Below are 4,954 nucleotides of genomic sequence, written 5' to 3'. Positions count from 1 at the left end.
AATGATAAGCTTTTGCAAGACGACGTTTTTCAAAAGGCAGTTCAAGAAAAGCTCGAAAATTTGCTCAGCATAACTACGTCAGCGTTCTTCATTGCAGAATGGGAACTCTTCAAAAGAGACGTTAAATTAACCGCGATTGAAAGAGCATGCGTAGTCCATCACAAAGAAAAAGAGCGTGAAAAGGAATTACACCTTAGGCTAAAATACATGCTCAGCGCAGAAAGCTCTTCGCCTGGCTTATTTTCGAAAGAAATCAAGAAAGTTAAGTCTGAACTTGAAGTCATGGATGAAGAAAAGTACAGGGGTGCGGTATTAAGGGCAAGGGCGGAGAGTTTATGGATGGGGGATACGCCTACCAAGCGAGTAATAAGTGACGAGAAGAAACACGCGGTTTCCAAAGAAATAACAGAAATAACTTATCAAGGGGAAGTAACTAGTGATGTTGGAATGATTGAGCACGCTTTTGAGTCTTATTATGAAAGTTTGATGGGGAAAAAGACATGCGATATCGAAAGGTATAGAACTGACCTCTTGCCATTCATGCCAACATTATCAGACGAGGTCTGTGAAGCGCTCAACAGACCAATAAGCCTTTCAGAAGTTGAGGATGCGATTGACGAACTTAGTCGCGGCAAATCACCGGGGCCTGATGGTCTGGGAGGGGCTTTCTATAAGAGCTTTAAAAGTGATATAGCTGTAGCATTACATCGCGTGATAAGGGAGATGTACGAGAATAAGGAAGCACCTCCTTCTTTTCGGACATCGCACGTTATTTTAATTCCTAAAGCAAAAGATCCTGCACGACTTATGGCGGTTGAAGCCTACAGACCAATAAGCTTGACGAATACCGACTATAAGGTTTACACTAAAGTACTGGTGCGACGATTGCAGACCGTTATAAAAGAACTTGTGGGCCCCCATCAGACATGCGGTATCAAAGGCAGATCGATCTTTTCGAATATACATACTGCAAGGACCATACTGGAATGCTGCGATGAAAGAGAGGACAGAGTCGCTATGATACAAATTGACCTTGAAAAGGCTTTTGACAGAGTCGTCCATGATGTCATATTTTTGCTCTTAGAACATGTTAAAGCCGGTGCAGTGATAACAGATGGAGTAAGAATGGTGTACAAAGATTGCACTGCAAAGTTAGTAATTAATAGGAAATTAGGCGCCAGTATAAAAATGGAGTCATCAGTAAAACAGGGATGCTGTTTGTCACCTCTCTTATTTGCCTTGTATTTGGAGCCTTTCTGTTTGAAAATAATTAAGAGCCAATCTAATCGTGGGTTTATCTACGCAGGAATTGAGACTAGAGTTCTGGCTTCTGCAGATGACGTGGCAATTTTTTGCCGTGATACAGAAAGCGTGAATAACACTATGAAAGAGGTTGTTTCTTTTTGCGCCGCAACTGGAAGTGTTGTCAGCTGGACTAAGTGCCTAGGTTTATGGCACGGCAGCTGGACACAGGTAACCGAGTATTTTTGCAATAGGAATTGGAGCGTTACCCCTGGAAAATATCTTGGGGTGCCATTACAACATTACCGTGACAGTGCTGCGTATTGGATCGAAGAAGTAAAAAGAGTTAAAGATCAGACAGAAAAGTGGGGCGGCCATAATTTTTCGATGTTTTCAAAAGCTAGTTTTTGCAATTTGTTTTTAGTTACAAAGGTGTATTATGTACTACAAGTGTTATGCATGGCAAGGATTTCCGTGCAGAAACTTCACAGAGTGTTGCGGTATATATATGGGGATCCACTTGGGAGAGAACTAGCCGGTGTAACTTGTTTCATTCGGTGAAGAATGGGGGACTAGGATTAACACATTTGTTTTTGAAACAGATTGTTAGTAGGTTCTTTCTCTTAAGGGACCAAAGTGATATATTTCTGCGCACTGTTATTCAAGTGAGACTGAGTTCTTCTTTGCCTGAGTGGGTTGTCTCATCAACAAATGAACGCACTCGAACACCAATAGGCTTTCTGAGGGAAGTTGTAATGTCCTTTTCTTTATTGAAAGCGCATTTTTCGAATGAATTTTTGACTTCAGTGACGCGTAAGAAACTTTATAGTGATCTGGTTGATGTTTTCTTGCCGCATCCTGTTTAGCGTATGATGTATAACTTAGGACCTGAACGCAATGTGCTGAAACGCGTTAGAAAAATGCCGGTTAGATCTTCAGCGAAAACCTTCTTTTTTCAATTGCATTCGGGCACTCTCCTTGTGAAGCCATGGCTGCAAAGCAAGGGCTTCTTTGTTCCATGGTCTGTTAACTGCATCATATGTAAGAAACCTGAAACTATTGACCACATCTTCTTGGATTGCCATGACTCAGTTTTCTTGTGGGATGTTCTCAAACGGACTCTGAAGAAAGACCTGCCGTTAAGTCCTTTCGGTATTCGGTTCTTACCGTGCGCAGACACAGGGGGAGTGCCGGCTGACTTGATGATGCTTTTGTGTATGAGCAGCGTGTGGAAAACGCGTCTGGATGTCAGGAATGCCCGCGTAGATGAAAGGTCTGCGAGGGAACACCTAAATGAAAGTCTTACATACACGCGTGATGCCCTCAAGCACATGATTGAACCCCCAGAGTGGTTTCAGGAGCTTGACACTCTGGTGTCTGTGATATCCTCTTTGAGTGCCTTTTAAATATGTAGTCTCTTGAAGTGATGTAAAATTATTTTTCTGCACCAAGTGACCTACTTTGTACGCGTTTGATTGGTGTTGAAATCGAGGTAATAAAGAAAAAAAACTCGTGGCTCAGTGGTAGCGTCTCCGTCTCACACTCCGGAGACCCTGGTTCGATTCCCACCCAGCCCATCTTGCAAGTTGTTTTTTATTCGTGAAGGGCCTGCTGGGATTTATCGCTCGCGGCCAACGACACCGACGCCGACGACACCGGCTTTTCTGCGACACGAGCTCCTTAACGCTGTCGCGTTAATATGAGATTCCCATCTTAGGTCATGTGAAATGATCAGGCCAATATATTTAAGCTCATGAACTCGGGTGAGTGGTATATTATTGATAGTGTATTCGAAATTCGACCTATGTTTTTTGCGGGTTATAGGTAAAAAGGCAGTTTTTTTAATGTTCAGCTCCATCTGCCACTTTTTACACCACTTCACTACATCGTGAAGGGCGCTGTTTAAATCAACGTGGTCATTCATATAGTTAATTTCATTATAAAGAATATGCAGTCGTCGGCAAAAAGCTTCATTTTAACGCGGATGTTAGAGAGCAAATCATTAATAAATATAAGGAATAAAGTGGGAGCAAGGACGCACCCTTGAGGCACCCCCGATGTAACTGGTACAATGGAAGAAATTTCATTGTTAACAACAACATACTGAAACCGGTTGGTCAGGTAATCTTCAATCCTATTGACAATAGAACCATCGCCTGAAGTTGTTTTCAGTTTATTTATTTATTTATTTATTTATTTATTCAAAATACCCCCAAAGGCCCTCATTACGAGGGTATTACATGGGGGGGGGGATCAATCACAAGCACTGGTTGTAGTTTGTACATACTAAAAACAAGAGAGGTTAACAGAAGTAATAATACAGTGAAACATAGTTAACATGTTTACATACAGTGAAACAGTTAACAATACAGTTAACAATACAGTGAAACATAGTTAACATGCTGATTAGTTTTCGATGGGTTACTCTATCAAACGCCTTCGAAAAATCTAATGCTATAAAGTCAACTTCTTTTTGATTATCAATGCTTGGGATAAGTCATGAGTTACTTCAAGTAATTGGGTTATTGTTGAAAGTCCCCGCCGGAAGCCATGCTGGATAGGCGATAATATTTCTGCTTGCTCTAGATAGCTCGTTATATGTTTTATTATGATATGCTCTAAAAATTTCCCTACAGTGGACGTTAGCGATATTGGTCTGTAATTACCAACATCACTTTTGCTTCCTGCTTTATGAACGGGGATTACTATCGCTATTTTCCATTCCTTTGCAAGGCTACATGTTGATAAGGATTTGTTAAAGATAAGATGTAGATATTTCGCGTTGACTTCGGCATATCTTTGAAGAAAAGAGTTGGGAATATTGTCCGGGCCGTCTCCTTTTTTGTGTCTATTGATAATAATAAGTTCAGGACTCCTGACTCAGTTATCGTTGGCATGCCTAGCGGTCTCTAGTTGTAGTGATTCACCTCCGGAATGCGACCATCGTCAGCAGTGAACACAGACTGGAAGTATGTATTTAATGAGTTTGCAAAACTTAAGTTTTGTTCCTGAGAATTGAGAGTTTTGCTTTGTTTTGGGGGGCTAAGATACTTCCAAACTTTCCAGGGCAATGTTTTAAAAAGTTAGGAAGCGTAACTGAAAAGAAATGTGCTTTCGCTGTACTAATCTTTGCTTTCATTTCATTGACAGCACACGTGAGTTTACGTTTATGTTGAGAGCCTTTTTTTGTTTTGAGCAATCGTCTTAGTCGCTTCACTTTGCGCTTCGCATAAATGACATCACGTGTTATCTATGGGTTATTTCTATTAATTCGTTTGGTTCTTATTGGAATATAGTTATTGTTGCAGTGGGATACAATGGCTTTAAATCTTTCCCATATTGCGTCTATATCAGTGTCTGAAGAATTAGCGAGTTCTTCAAATGACTGATACTCCAAAATTAAGTAATCAACTATGCTTGACTCGTCAGCTTTTATAAAGTCTGGATAACTAGTTTGGGAAATAGAAAGATTTGCTGCGGCCTGAATGGGAGTAGTGCATAATGTTAATTTGTGATCTGATATTCCATCTAGCACTGCTAAGTTAGTTTTATTGATCGAAAAGTGGTTGCTCAGAAAGATGAGGTCAAGAATGTTGGATGCATTGCCTTGAACACGTGTGGGCTCGTTGACAACTTGTGACAAGTCAAAACTAAGCATAATATCAAAAAACAATTTCTGAACGAGGAGAGCGATAACTCATGGTTGGCCAGT

The sequence above is a fragment of the Dermacentor albipictus genome, unplaced genomic scaffold (assembly GCF_038994185.2).
Source record: "Dermacentor albipictus isolate Rhodes 1998 colony unplaced genomic scaffold, USDA_Dalb.pri_finalv2 scaffold_15, whole genome shotgun sequence".
NCBI lineage: Eukaryota > Metazoa > Arthropoda > Arachnida > Ixodida > Ixodidae > Dermacentor > Dermacentor albipictus.
Note: the sequence above shows the minus strand (reverse complement) of the source record.